This window comes from Gorilla gorilla, chromosome X, assembly GCF_029281585.2.
Source record: "Gorilla gorilla gorilla isolate KB3781 chromosome X, NHGRI_mGorGor1-v2.1_pri, whole genome shotgun sequence".
NCBI lineage: Eukaryota > Metazoa > Chordata > Mammalia > Primates > Hominidae > Gorilla > Gorilla gorilla.
In genome coordinates this window covers 136,638,105-136,656,764 of record NC_073247.2, presented here as the reverse complement: position 1 = coordinate 136,656,764, position 18,660 = coordinate 136,638,105, and the positions used below count along the sequence as shown (strand labels likewise).

Here is an 18,660-nt window from a genome sequence, read left to right as displayed (position 1 = left end):
AATGAGGAAGTGAGTGCTTATTGTGTGCTCCACACTAGAGTAGGAACTTAACATAGATTACTTTAAAATAGTATGTGTATTTCTTTTTCATTGCAATGTTAGAATGTGTTCATTGTCTAAAAAAAGACAGTAAAAAGGGAACAATAAAAAAAACTACCTTTAGTGCCACCATCTAATAATCTACCTAAGAATTCTACTATCTAACCATTGTTAATACTTTGGTGGTATATGTACTTTCAAACTTTTTGCTACAAAAGACATACAACATGCGTTTTTGTTAATTCTCACATCAACATTGCAAGGTAGATATTGTTATTCTAGAAGAGGAAACATGAGGTTAAGTGAATGGAGGAACTGGTAGTAGAACCGAGCTCACTCTGGACTCAAAAGATTTCTCTAATATTCTGCTTCTCATTCTTCTGTAATAGAAGTGTTTAGGGACTGATACTCCTTTTAGCCAACTAGACATCTGCAATTAGAATGAAGTAAAAGATATTTCTTCCCTCATACAAACCAACTTCCTAGTAGGAGTCATTGGCATGTAAGGCAAGATTTACTAAATGAATAAGATTGAGAATATCAACTGGAGGACCAAGTCATCTGAAATGACAGTGATATTTCTAAAATAAAATGCCCATGTCTCTCACAAAGTTCACCCCTCACTTAAATATGAGGTTTTCATTCTAAGTTAGTATTTTTCCTAAGAGTGTCTATTGAGCTGGTAGCAAAGGCTCTTGTAGCAGCAAAGTAAATTTTATATCATTAAAAATCTACAGAGATGTCTTCTTCAAATACCCCATGGTGCCCTGCTCTCTGGCATCTCCCTTCCCTGCTGGATAAGAGGTAGACACTCTTGCAAAGATTAGATCTTTTGGGCTAAACTAGGGTCAGCTGGAGGGGTTGGTTTACAACCCTCTAGGGTAAAAAGTGCAAAGATATTATTCTGCATAGGAGAACTTAGTTGCTTTTGTTGAACATTTTTAGTTCACTTGGTTGCTTCCTGTTTTTGCTTTTATTTTCTTTCCCAGAGGTTATTTTTATTCTCTGAAATTATAAAACCATATTCTCCAACCAGGGCTAAACCTAAGACTCAATGGCATCTCCACTTTCCCTGGGCTGACAGGGAATCTAGATGACAACCTAGAGTCCTTCTTCACAGTAGATAATCTGGAGAGTTTGTACCCACAAATGGGTCAAACATATTGCATTCAGTGTTCCATTAAGTCATGCCAAGTCCACGCTCCCATGGGTTTAGATTTCAAAAGAAAGGGCTAGGAGGTTGTGCATTTCCTGGCATGGGGTATACCTCTTAGTGGAATGAAAGACACTTTGCAGACAAAAAGCTGGCATGAAACATACCTTTGATTCCACCAACAAGCATGCCATATGTCACTAAATTCTACTGCTTCCTCCCTGTTATTTCATCTGAGTGCCTCTTTCCTGCACATGGCTCTCAGGTGCAGTTAAGTAAAATGGATAGTACATTTAATTGATGTAACTAACTTGAATTGAGTTGGGCTTAAGTTAGTTATTTGATAAATGAGTAGTATCTAGAGTTTGATACTCTTTATGGGAGGCAACATGATATAGTGAAAAGAGTGCCAGAATAGGAGTAATAAAACCGGGGTTTTTGCCCAAGGTCTGCTATTGCCTTGCTTTGTGACCTTTGGCAAATATCTGAGCCTCTGTTTTCTCATCTGAAAGTCAGAGTAATAATATTTTTCTGATCTGCTATGTCAGCGGGGTATCAGGCATATAAATTATAATATTGTGTGTGAAAGTTAAATATTGGAAAAAGTCTAAAGTGCTTTGCAAAGTACAAGGTACTATTAACATATACTTTCTAATGAATGGCTGAATACCACACATCTATATGAACATGGATAGGAAGAACAGAAAGTACAAATTTCAAATTTTCCATCCAAAACTTTTATAATTGCTATTTTATGATAAAAAACAATACATCTTCAATGTGGAGAATAGGAAAAATGTAAAGAAAATAAAAATCATTCATAATCACCCAACACAAAGATTATTGCTATTTAAATATTTTGGTGCATTTCTCTTCAGTATTTTTTTTCAAATGATTGGCAATAAGCCCTGTCTGTGAGGGATTTTTCTATTTTTCTGATCACAAATTCTAAACAGTTTATTATAGAGAATTTAATAGAAAGTTAACCCCTTCTTCCTATGAAACTAATATTAACATTTTTTCATTTTTAAATTTAGTTTCATTATTAAATACATAATTTCATTATTAAATTTATCATATTTTTTATTTAAAATTGTTTTCTAGTGTTTTCCTACATCATCAGATACTATCCAAAACTATTTTAACTTTTTATTTTCTATATTTTTAAATATACAAGTGGCCCTTGACTTATGACATTTAAACTTACGTTTTTCAGCTTTACAATGGGTTTATCAGGGTATTAAATGCATTTTCGACTTATGGTATTTTTGACAGATGATGGGTTTATCGTGAGTTAACCCCATTATATGTTAAAGAGCATCTGTATACCAAAGTAAAGCACACAATTAGATGAACCCAGTGCTTATCGATCATATAACTTTGATGATTTTCAACTCATAAACCATATTGCTGCACCTACAAGCCACTCAACTCCCCTTTCTTTCCTCCATGACTTTTTTTTTATTATTAAAGATGGGGTCTTGCTATCTTGGCCAGGCTGGTCTCAAACTCCTGGCTTCAAGCGATCCTTCCATCTTGGCATCCCAAAGTGCTACGATTATAGGTGTGAGCCACAAAGCCCAGCCTCTTCCATGAATTTTTGAAGTAAATCCAAGATATAATTTCATCCATAAAACTTTAGCATGTGATAACAAGGTATAAAAACTTTCTTTAACCTAACTACAATACCATATTGCACATTAAAAATGAACAATAAATCTTTAATACCTTTAGATATCCTGTACATTCCCATTTCCCCAAATGATCTCATAAATATGTGTATAGTATTTTCATTTCTTTGTTGAAATGAAAACCCAAACAAGATGCACACATTACAATTTGTTAGTATGTCTCTTAAATCTCTTTTATGATCCTCATATTTCCCTTCCTTCTTTTATTTTTTTCTTTTCAATTTATTTGTTTAAAAACTCGACCATTTTTTCCTATGGATTTTCTCACATTCTGTATTTTGCTATTTGTATCCCCATTGCATTATTTGATATGTTTCTCCATCTCCAGTACTTCCTGTAAGCTGGCTATGAGACCTAGTTTACTGCTGCCTAATGGAAATACAATCTGAGACCTATATGTAATTTAAATTTTTCTGGAAGTCACATGAAATTAATTTTAAAAATATATTTTACTTAACACAGAATATTCAAAATATTATAACAATATATAATCAAAATAAAATTATTAATGAAACATTTTACATTTTTTTACTAAGTCTTTGAAATCTTAAGCAAAAAAATCCCCAATGTATAGCACTTCTATAAAATCCTGCCATTAAAACATCGGTTATTTGGGCAGAACTTCTGACTGTAGTCTAATGAGATAATCTACAATGCCCTTCCCCAAAACAATTATGAAGCTCAACGAATTGACAAAAACAACACTTAAGTACCCGGAAATCAACCAAAGGCCTACAACAATCCAAGAAGCATTTGTGTTTGAATAAACTATTGGACTGTGGGTAATAAAAGTGGGAATCTATGATGATTAGGCCTGGGACTGCTCATGATCCCCACCTTCAACTCTGAGCTTGGCCAATGCCAAGGTTCTTCTGTGGTGGGGCAGGCTGTAAGAATTGTAGCTGCATTGGCATGGTTGAAAATGGTTCACTTGTGAAGAGGTGAATGATGCCCACACCCAGTGCCATTGTTGGTAGATGTTACAGTCTCAAAGTTGGGCCGGTGGGGAAGGCTAGCAGTTCTGCTAACCTGAGGTTGTGGTTGTGACTGGGAAAAGCATGTTTCTGACTGAGGCTGAGCTTATGTGCAGCAGACAATGGAGAACTACCTGAGAGGGCTTAAGCCAGCCACACACTGCTAGTCAACACAGTGGAGACATGAAAAGCCCTGTGGATAATAAAAGCTGCAGGGCAAATATGAAGATGGCATCAACATTGACTGAGCTCTCATTCCCACACACAGATCCATTGTCAGAGAATAGAACACATATCTGCTCAAGATGGGTGAGCACAACCTCTGCACAATCATTGACCAGCCACAATGCTACAAGGACACAGGAGTGACCCGTAGGAAACCAGACTTAAAAAGAATGTGACAGAAAAATTGACAAAGGAAATCAGCAGCTACATACCATAGAGTGACATATTTCACAGATATAGCCCAGGCAAGTGACTAAATAAAGAAACTAACGGACAAAATGTAACAATAAACTTCAGAGAGAAAAAATCAGAATCCAGAGCTGCTATACTATATTATCTAAAATGTCCAGTTTTCAACATTAAAAAACACTATGATATATGCAAATAAATAGAAGAGTATAACTCATCCTCAGTAAAACAACAAAAAAGTCTATATAAACTGTCGCTGAGTGTCTCCAGCTTTTGCAATTAGCAGACAAATCTTCAAAGCAACTATTATACATATGTTCAGACTAGTAAAATAAACCATCAATAAAGGCTTAATGGAAAGTATGACAAAAATGACCAAATTATTGATTTTCAAGAAAGAAGTAGAAATTATGAAAAGACTAACTGGAAATTCTAGGATTCAAAAGTATCATAATTTAAATGAAAAATTCACTAGAGAGACTCAAAAGCAGATTGAATATGGCAAAAGAAACAATCAGCTGACTTGAAGATTGATCTGTAGATATTATCCAATCTGAAAAACAGAGAGGAAAAAGATCTCTCTCTCTCTCTCTCTCTCTCTCTCTCTCTCTCTCTCTCTCTCTCTCTCTCACACACACACACACACACACACACACACACAATAAACAGAGCCTCAAAGATGTGTGGGACAACATCAAGCATATCAACACATGGATAATGTGAGTCCCAGAAGGTGACAGAGAAAGGGGCAGAATAACACAACATGTAAAAAGGAATATATTCAGAAATTTAAAAGGACATGAAATACTGATACACACTACAATATGGATAAACCTCAAGAGCATTGTGAAAGAAGCCAAGTGGAAGAGACCATATATTGTATGATTTAATTTAATTTACAGAAAATGTCCATAACAGGCAGATTCATAGAGACAGAAAGTAGATTAGTGGTCGCCAGGGGTTGGGAAAGAAGGGATATTGGGAATGACTGCTTACTAGATTTAGGAATTATTTTTAGGGTGATGGAAATGTTTCAAATATGGATGGTGGTAACGGTTTCACAACTCTGTAAATGAACCCCAAATCATTGAATTTTACACTTAAAATGGGTGAATTGTATTTATGAAAATTAAACTCAATAATGCTATTTAGAAAAATAAACAGTAAACAAATCAACAACAAAAACAAAGCAACAAGTTCAGTAATTTGATCTAGCACTTAGTTATTCTGGTATGGCCCACAACATCTGGCATAAACATTGACTCCCTGAATGATATTTTCTCAAAACAACAGACAGCCTAGTTTTGATACATTTACAATCACAAAAGGTATTAGTAATCATAACTGTATAAAATGCCTTACGGTTTACATGGCCTTTTCATGTGTATTCTTTTATTTGAGTCATCTGCCAGCACTCTGAGGGAGAAAGGGCATTTAATCTTTAGTATGAAAAAGGAAGGGAAGTTAACTGATTTATCCAGTGTCATACAGTATGTGACACAATGGGCCCAAGCTCAGACTTTCTGACTCCAAGTTCAATGCCCTTTCTGCTACATTATGCCAACCCTACTCTCTATGGTAGCAACCCATTTGCAATTACATTGTACTATGCCATGTAGGTGAATATGAAAATATGGATATTAGAAGAGGGAATCACAAAGGAGAAAATTACAGTTCTATTTTTGCTATGTTCTTCCTGAATATTTGCTGGTAGGGAGGCTGAGGAGGTCAGCAAATTTCCTGCTTGTGGCCTGGAATGGTGCGGAGATCTGTATCAAACTGATTACACATTGACCCAACAACATCAAGTCAATTCTAGCCCTCTTTCATCTGGTTATGTAGTAAGTGAGAAATAGGGTAGGTAGGGGGAATTGTGTTATAGACTGACACCTAATAACCTTGCAGAGCAGCCATGTCTTCATAGCTTTTCTGGTTTCATTCATAGCATCTTAGGATCTTAGGATGCTATGAATGAAACTGGATATAGATTCCCTTTTTTCTGGGCCTCGTTATGCCATTCTTATCCAAGAAGCTTATTTTCTTTGTTACATAAGCAAGGCCAAATACTTTTTCAGATGCTCTGTAGGATCTAAAGTCTTCTTAGTCTCTTTCCAAACTGCACCTGAAAGTCTTACTTGAGTTTCCTACACTGATTCCTCCAGCTTCCTTTGAACCTTATTTCAGAGATTCTGTGACTGCCACATAGCAAAGAAATTAAGAGTACAGGCTCTGGAGCCAGAACTTTCGGATTTAAATTCTAGCTCCACTAGCTGTGTGATCTTGGTGAAATTAGTTAACCTCTCTGTGCTTCTGTTTCCTCATCTGTAAAATGAGGAAACATATTATAACATTTTTGAGGATTAAATGTGATTATGGATGAAAGTTGCTTAAAAGAGTACCTGTATCTTCTTTCTAGTTCTTTTAATTTTGATAAAAATAATGATTAGTTATAATTAATATTAACTAAGTATAGTATTAAATAATATTACTAATTATTATTTGTAGTAGTATTTAAGAAAGCTGACAACTTTAACCTATACCAGAAGTTTTCCTCTGGTACTTGTATTTTTTAAAACTTCCAGTCTAATTATTCTCATGTGCTAGCCATGACAACCCTGTGAGATTCATAAAAATAATGATAGTAGGTATTTCCCCACTTCATAGATATGAAATAAAGGAATGCTATTTTGTCATAAAGTTGGGTCTAGAGCTTCCTTTTAGAACGCTTATATACAGATCTTTCTAATACAGTCTGCTGCCTTTGGCATAGTTATCATTTGCCCACCACAGCAAAATATTTGGTACAAGTCCCGACAATCATTGTTAACCTCTGTATCCACCTCTGCAATTAAGTCACTAAAGGGTGTGTATCTTTGTTGAATATGTTATGTTATTTTGATTAGCTCCTTTTCAGTCTAATCTTTAGCATAATTGAAAATGAGTCTCCAGTAGTAAGCAGTAGAAATGCTACTGCTTCCAGTTGTTATACATGAAACTTGAGGAGGTTACAGATACAGTGTTGATTTCACTAAGCTAATGCTGAAGATGAATGGCAGTAGAAAGCTATGATTAATACTTGCTATTTGGAAACTCTAGAAGAAAGTTATATCTTTGGTTGTATAAGACCATATTTAAAGCCTATTACTTTTCAAGATACTGTATTAAATTTGATATTACATTTTGCATAAGTACTTTAATGCTAAAATTACTATAAAAGTTACAAAACCCCAATGGATTTCATTGTAGAAAAATGAATTGAATATGATTGTTTATTTGTGGAAATAAGCAGCTATTGTTCTTCTCTAAAGAGTAAAAAAGCTTTTATACATCGAGTTACCTTCAATTTCCTTGAAGATTGTTTCCTATATGAAGTGTTTAGGTGATCTACATAATCCACCACAAAGGATACTGAGAAGTAATAAGAAAAAGATAATTTGAAATTACTTTAGAAGGTGCTGGAGTTCCAAAAGAAAGGGTGTGATGGAGATGGATATTACTGCAACTCAGAATTGTATATTATTTGCAAATTACTAAGGGATAGAAATATGCTGGGTATTTACACCGTTACAAAAAATTTCTGCTCCAATGAATTTGAGACATGAACCAGAGTTCCTGGGCCCTCATTTTGGGAGGCACTAAGCTGTTGCCATTTATCTAATGGGATCATGTGAAATACTCAATAAATCTTCAAAATTATTTTATATATATATATATAATGTCAGTCCCTGAGAATTTTGTTCAGACGTGTGTGTGCGGTATCTATGGGGTAGATTTGGAGTCAAGATTCCCTAAGCAGCAATGGTAAATACTAAATGAGAGTAAGCCTCCAAAATAATTTGTGTTAGAGCTTCTTTATGGAAATCAGTGGCACCACCAACTTTTCCATTCACTAATTCTTTACCTCTCCACTTGTCTCATGTGATCCAACATTGGTGTCCATGAAAAGTTTTGAGGCTTTAACAAAAATAATGAGAAAAATAAAGACACATTCATTCAGAAAAATCAAGAATCTACAAAAAGAGATGTGAGATCATCGCTATTTAATTGTAGAATTAAGCAACTTCCATTTTTCTCTTTTAAAGTGTCCTAAAGAGCCTTCCAAAGCACCTTGAGGATATGGACTGCAGGTGTTTTTGCAATTGAGTCAAATCAGTTTTGAAGGAATATTTTTGCAGGATGGACCTTTTATTATTCCATTGTAATATTTTTAAAATGTTAATAGAACAGGTAGATTAAACAAATACATGTAAACTAATGCCATTGTTATGGTTTGAATGTGTCCTCCAAAGTTTATGTGTTGGAAACTTAATGTCCAAAGTAACAGTGTTGAAAGGTGGGAACTTTAACAGATGAATAGGAAATGAGGGCTCTGCTGCCATCAATGGATTAATGCCATTATGACGAGCGTGGGTTCATTATCAAGAGAGTGGGTCTGTTGTAAAAGCAACTTTGATGCCTTCTTGCTCTCTTATGCTTTCTTGCTTTATTATTAGTAGTAGTAGTAGTGGTAGTATTATACTTTGAGTTCTGGGATACATGTGCAGAACGTTCAGGTTTGTTACATAGGTATACATGTGCCATGGTGGTTTGCTGCACCCATCAACTCATCATCTACATCAGGTATTTCCCTCCCCTATTCTCCCACTCCCCCGACAGGTCCCGGTGTGTGATGTTCCCCTCCCTGTGTCCATGTGTTCTCATTGTCCAATTCCCATTTATGAGTGAGAACATGCAGTGTTTGGTTATCTGTTCCTGTGTTAGTTTGCTGAGAATGGTGGTTTCCAGCTTCATCCATGTCCCTGCAAAGGACATGAACTCATCCTTTTTTATGATAAGCAACTTCAGCAAAGTCTCAGGATACAAAATCAATGTGCAAAAATCACAAGCATTCCTATATGCCAATAATAGACAGAGAGCCAAATCATGAGTGAACTCCCATTCACAATTGCTACAAAGAGAATAAAATACCTAGGAATACAACTTACAAGGGATGTGAAGGACCTCTTCAAGGAGAATTAAAAACCACTGCTCAAGGAAATAAGAGAGGACACAAACAAATGGAAAAACATTCCATGCTCATGGATATGAAGAATCAATATCATGGAAATGGCCATACCGCCCAAAGTAATTTATAGATTCAATGCTATCCCCATCAAGCTACCATTGACTTTCTTCACAGAATTAGAAAAAAACTACTTTAAATTTCTTATGGAACCAAAAAAGATCCCGTATAGCCAAGACAATCCTAAGCAAAAAGACAAAACTGGAGGCATCATGCTACCTGACTTCAAACTATACTACAAGGCTACAGTATCCAAAACAGCATGGTACTGGTACCAAAACAAATATATAGACCAATGGAACAGAACAGAGACCTCAGAAATAATGCTACACATCTACAACCATCTGATCTTTGACAAACCTGACAAAAACAAGCAGTGGGGAAAGGATTCCCGATTTAATAAATGGTATTGGGAAAACTGGCTAGCCATAGGCAGAAAACTGAAACTGGACCCCTTCCTTACACCTTATACAAAAGTTAACTCAAGATGGCTTTCTTGCTTTCCTACCTTCTATCATGAATTGACACAGCAAGAAAGCTCTAACTAGTTGTGTCCCCTTGACCTGGACTTTCCAGTGTCCAGAACTGTAGGAAATAAATCTCTTTTCTTTATAAATTAGCCCGTCTCAGGTATTCTGTTATATCAACACAAAACAAACTAAGATGGCACAAAACAAACTAAGATAGCAGTAAATAATTTCAGTTCAACTCTTGAGTGTTATCTCTTTGACATAATAGAATGTCTATGTGCCATGCAAGCAGTCTACTTTGAAAGCCATCATTTTCTGGAGAAGAAGTCCCATATTCAGTACATAAAATTCTCAGCCCATCTCCTAAAAAGTGGTGATTTACTTCTCTTTTTATTTACTAAAATGTTATGGCTGTTTCCATGTGAAACCAAAAGAACTGACCAATTCCATGACAAAATCAGACTAGTCCTTTAAGCTTTATATGCTTATGTAAGCTGTCATCACACACAAACTGATGTGTTCTTTTTCAGTGTTAGGATTCAATCAAACTATAATTCGTTTTCTGACTAACTAAATGAAGTCAATCAAGCAGCCACTGAATAATTAGACTAACAAATTGTTTTTGGAAAAACTCTTGGTTTTACAAAGTTTTGTCATATTTTTCTAAAGCAACTTGTTTATGTCCAGTTGGTGACCATGTTTTCCTTTTAGAGTAACATTCATCAACAAAAAGAACAAAAATGAAAATGGCAAACAGACTGTGAAAGATAGTTTCAACAAATACTATGGATAAAGGGTTAATATACTTGTTTTATGACATCAATATGATTTAATTTTTTTTTTTTCGAGATGGAGTCTTGCTCTGTCACCTAGGCTGAAGTGCAGTGGCACGATCTCGTCTCACTGCAACCTATGCCTCCCGGGTTCAAGCAATTCTCCTGCCTCAGCATCCCGAGTAGCTGGGATTACAGGAGCCCACCAAGACACCTGGCTACTTTGTGTATTTTTAGTAGAGACGGGGTTTCACCATGTTGGCCAGGCTGTTCTCATACTCCTGACCTCGTGATCTGTCCGCCTAGGCCTCTCAAAGTGCTGGGATTACAGGCGTTAGCCACCACGCCTAGCCCGATTTAATTTTTTTAAAACTCAGGTTCTCAATAGGTAAATGTGCAAAAGCCCCATAAATAGACAGTTAATAAGCAAGGAAATATAACTAGCAAACTCGTACAGAAAAAGTATTCAGCCTCACTAATAAGGAAATTCAAACTAAAAGCACAATTAATTTACTTATTTTAAATAGACATTAAAAATAATACTCAAAGTTGACAAGGGTACAATGAAAGAAGAGAGTGTTCCCACACATTGCTAATGGCAGTGTAAATCATTACAATCCCCTCAATCCACAAAAATGTTCAAAGCTTTTGGCTCATTAATTCAACTTCTTGGAATTTACTGTAAGGAAATAATAAAAAAAAATTGAAGATGTTCATGGTATCTTTATATGGCTTCAGTTATAATACTTGTAAATGGTGAGGGAGGAGTGTAAATATCCAACAATTGGGGAATGCATATGTAAATTACTGTGCCTTCACTCTACCCAGCCACTAAAAATGATTGTTACAGATATCGTGTAGAAGCATGCAAAAAATCATCTAGCGCGAAGGAAGCAACATGAAGAAATTTGTGTGCATATTATGACTGAAGGGAAATGGACCAGAATGACAGTAGTCACTCTTACAGGCTGGTAGGATTATGGGGGAGATTAGGTGATTATGTACTTTTTTTTATTATTATTATACTTTAAGTTGTAGGGTACATGTGCACAATGTGCAGGTTTGTTACATATGTATGCATGTGCCATGTTGGTGTGCTGCACCCATTAACTCGTCATTTACATTAGGTATATCTCCTAATGCTATCCCTCCCCCCTCCCCTCACCCCACAACAGGCCCCAGTGTGTGATGTTCCCCTTCCTTTGTCCAAGTGTACTCATTGTTCATTTCCCACCTATGAGTGAGAACATGCGGTGTTTGGTTTTCTGTCCTTGTGATGGTTTGCTGAGAATGATGGTTTCCAGCTTCATCCATGTCCCTACAAAGGACATGAACTCATCCTTTTTCATGGCTGCATAGTATTCCATGGTGTCTATGTGCCACATTTTCTTAATCCAGTCTATCATTGTTGGACATTTGGGTTGGTTCCAAGTCTTTGCTATTGTGAATAGTGCCGCCATGAGCATACGTGTGCATGTGTCTTTATAGCAGCATGATTTATAGTCCTTTGGGTACATACCCAGTAATGGGATGGCTGGGTCAAATGGTATTTCTAGTGCTAGATCCTTGAGGAATCACCACACTGTCTTCCACAATGGTTGAACTAGTTTACAGTCCCACCAACAGTGTAAAAGTGTTCCTATTTCTCCACATCCTCTCAAGTACCTGTTGCTTGTACTTTTATAGCTTTTATTTTCTCACACCCACAGCAGTTCACTTCTTAAGTGCTTCCTTAGAAAAACAAAGAAAGTTAAGAGGAGAATCAGTCAGAATTTCACCTTTCTTTTAAGAGCTTCCTAAATCCAGTGTTTTCTGAATCAGTCAATCTGCATTAATGTAATAGGTCCTTATTAAGGAAAAATTATTGTAGTAATTCCAAAGAGTACTATCCTCCTTTGCCAGCTATTCCTCAGGCACTGTGTGGCCTCATTTCCTCTATCTGTTGTGCTATGAAGGCCTGGTATCCTTAGGCAATGTTCTATGTACCCTTTAGTTTATTTTTCTGAGGTGGAGTGAGACTATTTGGTGGAAGTTCCAAACTATAAGCATCTGCTATGAGTAGGACCAGACTGTATTTTCTGAGGGTAAACCAGGAAACAGGTTCCCATTTTGAGGGGGCAGTGTATGTGATTAAGAATGAGAAACAGAAAGAAAATAAAAGGATAGAGTAGGAAAGGTTATCCCCAGTGCATAGATATATACTCAGGTCCACGGATTCAAAACAATATTTTAGTTCAGCTATGCTACAGTAGATTGGAGTATGTGTGAGAAGGCTAGGGATAGGGAGAGGAGGAGAAAGGAAGAAAGGGAAGAGGAGAAGGAATGATAAATAATGTAAACATGGCCTTTATACTCATCATTTTATTTTTTGCAAATCAATCTAAACTTCCCTTCACATTTCATAAACAATTGTAGAATTTTAGAGTTGGAAGAGTTCTTTGAGATAATCCAATCTCCTTATTTTACATTTAGAAAAAGAATGCCCTGAGAAAGGGGAGGTGATTTTCCTAAGATCATTCTGCCACATGTTCTGAAGAGCAGTGTAGATGAGTGGTTAAGAGTGGGGCCACTGGAGACAGACTGTAGGAATTGAAATCTCAGTCCTGCCGTTTACTACATGTGTGATCTTGGCAAGAAACTTAACTTCTCTGTTCCTTGGTTTTCTTTATCTGCAAAATGGGGATTTAAAACAGTACCTACCTCACAGGGTGCTATAAGAATTAAATGAGTTAGTGTAGGAAAAGCACTGATATAGCACCTGGTACCTGATAACTGCTTTATGAGTTAGCTGCTACAGCTGCTGCTGCTGTTACTTTTATTGTGATAATTCTGTCACTTGAAGGTCAATGATTTCCACATAGTAAGTTGTCTCTCCCTAACCTTACAGTGACTAAATAAATGAACATAAGTCTCCATGGCTCTCTTCTAAAGTCACTTAGAGTTTGTCTTGTTAGCAAGTAGAGAGTTTAAAGCACAAGAGCAAGCCACAGATGTTGACATTTGAATTCATACTTTGTGGACTATCTGAAGGCATCTTCTGCAGTAAAAACTATAATTGACTTTGTTTTGCACTCTGTTCCATAGCAGCATGTGTTTTCCATACACATTTGCTTTGTCTTAGAGTTTATCATTATCAAAATAATATAGAAATGATATTATTTGGATGTGAATAGCATTTTATATATATTTGGTTTTTCTGTAAGTTGACAGCTTCATCATCATGTCTAAATAACATTTACTTGACAGTGGACCCCCAGGATGCCATGATGGGCACTGAATGAAAAAGTCAATTAAGCACATATGAACTTATCCTTTACCATAGAGTATTTGGAACAACATTCTTTCAGAATTATTATGCTTTCAACCACTGGCGAATTTAAAATATTAATCCTTTTCTTAATGTTTTCTGCTTTTTTATTTTGAAAAAAATGAGCTATTTATTAGTGAATTCAAACTCTGTTTCTCAAGCCTTTGACAAATATCACAGTTATGATTTCACAACTCTAGGCACACATAATTGTGTGTACCTCCATATCACATGCTTTGAGAGACCTGGAAAGTTTTCCTTGTCACCTGGGTCCACTGACACAAATTTTAGGACAAAAAGTTATCGTTGAGTGTCGAGGAGCAGGAAAGGATTATTTTCTCTTAATTTATGCTACTTTTGTGGTTTGAAGGAAGATTGCTTCCAAGGGCACTCAATAACCTTGAATAGATATGACATTCCTAGCTGATTCATGGCTATGAATAGTTATGATTGGAAATTTGAAAGGGTTTCCAAATGGCTATAGGAAAGTCTCTCTCTCTTTCTCTCTCTCTCGTTACAAATAAACCTATGGAGGGAAAAGAGAAAGCCTAGGTTTCCATACATAAAAATAAGGGTGATTTTAACATGATAAATCATATTTGCCAAAACACAACATTCAGCATTCAAAGTGAGACATTTTTCTTTTTTAAATTTAAATTGTTAGGTTTGAGTGGCATTAAGATTAGTAGAGATTCATAATCAACTGAAGTTTAAGTTGAAATGAAGTTAAGTTAATAAAGCTTAAGTTGAAATGAATTCGTTGAAATGAAGTTAGGTGAATTATTTTTACCTTTTAATTTTATTTTTGTATTTTAATTAATAGATTTAATTTTTTGGTGTTGTTTTACTTTAACAGAAAAACTGAGCAAGTTTTTCAAAGTTTCTGTATACATATTTTATCCCACTCAGCAACCATTTTTATTTACCTAAACTCTACTTTGAGTATTTAATATTCTTGAGCAGCTTAGAAATTTGAGACTATCTTTGTATATTTTTAATAATGCGACTACCCTTGTCAAATTTATTTTCCCTTGTTGTTTCCAGTATCTAGTCCACTAATACATTTCTTTTATAGTTCAGCTCTCGCAGCCACTGAAGAACTTTACATTGGTCATTCTGATGATGACCCTAGTGGCAGTGTGGAGGATGGGCTGGAGCAGGAAGGGTATGGGGGAAGGAACATCTACAGTTCAGGCAGAACTGATGAGGGACTGAGCTAAAGCAGTGGCAACTGGGATGGAAAGGAAGAGAGAGACTGGAGATTGCAATGCGACCTAGCAATTAGTTAGATGCTTGTGTGGATGGAGGAGTGGTAAGTTCTAGGTTTCTGACTTGAACTACTAATGTGGCCATTAACAGAGATGGGGAAGTTGGAGAAGATGAACACGTTTTGGGAGGGAGGAAATACTGACTTGCCATACCTAAGGGACCTTCGAGTAAAGCTGCCCACTTTACAGTTGAAATAGGTGCACATAGCTTAAGAAAGCTCTCGGGGCTAGATTAAAGCTGTGTGAATCATCGGTGTTCCATGAAAAGAAAAGACGTGGCTGGATATGGAATGGACCAGGGAAGCTGTGGCATTTGTAGAAAGGAAAGACCTGTTTAGACGTTAGGTGAATTTTATAGATGCTTCCTTTTCTGGGTGAAAGTCTAATCCTTGGCTGTAAAACTACATCTCTGGAAGCCTACTATTGGTACAGTTCTCAATTTGCACTGTTGGTAGCAAGGTAAGACAACTGTCCACCTTTCTTCTTAGGTTTCCATAGCATCTCCTGAAGATCATGTTATGGAAACCTAAGAAGAGATTAAAACTGGTGTTATAGATGCTCAATGGAATTTCAATGGTTGTGGTGACAACTAGCTGAATCAAGTGCAATCCTTTTCCAATATCTTCATCTTTAGTGCTCAAACATTACTGTTTTTGTCTTTTGTGTATACAAGCCACTTCATTCTGCTTTGTAGTAGAGTTGTTTACTTATTGTGTATATTAAGCTATGAGTTCCTCAGGGGCAGAGACTATGGCTTATACCTTTCCACGTTCTCTCCAGCCCCTCTTGAGAGTTTGCAACAGTTGTTTATTTATTCATTCAACATGTATTGACCAAGTCTCTACTATATGCAAGGTACTATGCTTTTTCTGAATCATATAGCAATGAATAGAAGAGATAAAAATGCCTCCCTTCATGGAGCTTATGTTTTAGTGGGCAGAGACAGATGGCAGATGATAAACAAATAAGTAAAATATATAGTGTGTAATTTGGTAATAAGTTCTTTGAAAGACAAGAAGAAAGATGAGACGTACCATTTTTTGGTATTTTTTTATGGGAGGTTGCAAAGGCTGTGAGGCACAAATATATGCCTGGTGTTTTCACAAACAGCAAGAGGGTTAGTGCAGCTAGGGTACATGAGCAAAGGTAGAGTAGGGTACATGCTTCTGAGCAAAGGAGAGACGTGATATGACTTAAAGTTTTATTCTGGCTGCAGTGTGGAGGGCAGTAATGTAAGAAGGAAACCAATTAGGAAACAATTGCAATAATCCAGGAGGGATATGATGGCTTGAACTGATGTGGTAGTGGGAAATTGAAGAGATCTGGTTGGATTCTGGATACATTTCAAAGGCAAGACCAACAGGATTTACTGATGGATTGCATGTGGGATGTGAAAGACGGGAGTCAAAAATGACTTCAAGTTCTTTGGCCTGAGCAAACAGAAGAGCCTTGTGGCCATCTATTAATATCAATATAAAGAATACTATGGAAGGATTAGGTTTGGAAAGGGGTGGGAATTAAGAGCTCACTTTTGAACATACTGTGTTTGACGTATCTTTTAGATACCCAAGTACAGATACTGAGTAGGCAGTTGGATATTCAAAGTTGTGGCTCAGGGTCAAGACCCATGCTGAAGCTGTAAACTGAGAAGTTATGGGTGTGTAGACAGTATATGAAGCCAGTATACTGGCGTGAGATTAGATTGTTGTTGAATCATTGGTGTGTGTGTATATATATATATATGTATATGTTCATATCTGCTGCTTTCTATTTAAGCATGCTCATCTCTCATATTAGTTCAAACCAAACTAGGTGTCTCCATACACAGTTTGTAGGTTCAGGAGTTAAATAGTTTCTACTACGTGTGTGCCTAAAGTAATACTTAGCGGTGTGGGGGATATAAAGAGACATTAAGACTCACATCCTGCCTTCAAGACCTTAACATTTGATTAGGAAAAGAACACCTTGACATTTGATTAGGAAAAGAAGACCTTGACTTGTGAAACTTTGTTCATACCACAAAAGAAGAAACATTTAAAACATATATCAGTCAAATGTATAAGCCTTTTTTTAAAAATCAGCCTACATAGGCCGGGCGTGGTGGCTCACGCCTGTAATCCCAGCACTTTGGGAGGCCGAGGCGGGTGGATCACAAGGTCAGGAGATCGAGACCATCCTGGCCAACATGGTGAAATCCCGTCTCTACTAAAAATACAAAAAAAATTAGCCGGGCATGGTGGCGGGCGCCTGTAGTCCTAGCTACTCGGGAGGCTGAGGCAGAAGAATGGCGTGAACCTGGGAGACGGAGCTTGCTGTGAGCCGAGATCGCACCACTGAACTCCAGCCTGGGCGACTGAGCAAGACTCCATCTCTAAATCAATCAATCAATCAATCAATCAATCAATCGATCAATCAGTCGATCAATAAAAATCAGCCTACATCATGCTTTGAAAAGCTAAAAGCCTTTTTTGAATGATTTCTGTGTTCTATGTGCTTGGCATAAATGCAATAAGAATTCCAAAATATGAGATAGTGTACATGATAGAGGAGCCACCATTTGGATGTCTATAGATTTCTTTGAAAATACATATGGTGAAGAGCTGAAGAAAAATAAGAGTCAATTTCACTGCAAAATAAAATCATAAAGTTGATTGGTTTCTAACTACATTTTTAAACATTGTATGAAAAGACCAAGTTGCAAAGTTGCAACAGTGGACTGAAATGGTGATGACAAAATAATGTAAAGAATGAAAATAAGAACATTTTTACAGGGCTTTTAAATTTACAGAGGACTTTGACATCTCAGATGACACTTGATCTTCTCAAAACTCTCCGTGCTAAGTAGAGCAGTTAATGCCTCTACTGGCCCTAAGACCTTCAGTGGCTCCTAGCTCAGCATTCTATGGGGAAAGGGGGTTCTTTCGGTGATTTATCATGAAGTTTAATATTGCTATTTCCAAAACCGATTTAGATCCTGCTGTTCCTGTACCAGTATACTCACCAGAAGTGTTTACATCCTCTCAGTACTATGAAGAACAAAAATCTACCACCACCTAACTCATTAAGAATGCTCTGCAGGCCTGAGGCTCAAAAGCCACATTATGAGCACAAAGAGTTCAGTCCCCCTCAAGGACACTTTATTCCATGAGCTCTCTCACTCAGAATCCTTCCCTTACTCAGAGCCCCTGTCTTAAATGTAATATTAAACCAGAAGCAAGAATGTGTTCTTTCTGAATGTAGTTCTCTTACCAGTTTTCATTTCAAATGTGGGATGTGCAGGGTTAATCTTTGTACTCCTCACCACTTTCAAATCCGATAACGTTTTTTAATCTAACCACTGATTTTAACATTAAAAACACGCACACACCATAGAACAACGTTGTCCTCTATTTGAATTCCAATACAAATATTTTTGAAGGCTGTCTCTCTTTTACCTTGAGTATTTTCTGATGCTGCAACCTCCAGCTTAATCCTTAATGCTTTACAATGTATGCATGTAACACAAAGTG

At 36.6% G+C, this 18,660-nt stretch overlaps 1 protein-coding gene across 4 annotated transcripts in view; it reads left to right on the top strand.

Moving 5' to 3' along the window:
• The window catches only part of TENM1 (teneurin transmembrane protein 1), an 831,890-nt gene that overhangs the window by 220,955 nt on the left and 592,275 nt on the right, over positions 1-18,660 (top strand). The gene's annotated exons all lie outside the window — the stretch shown is intronic.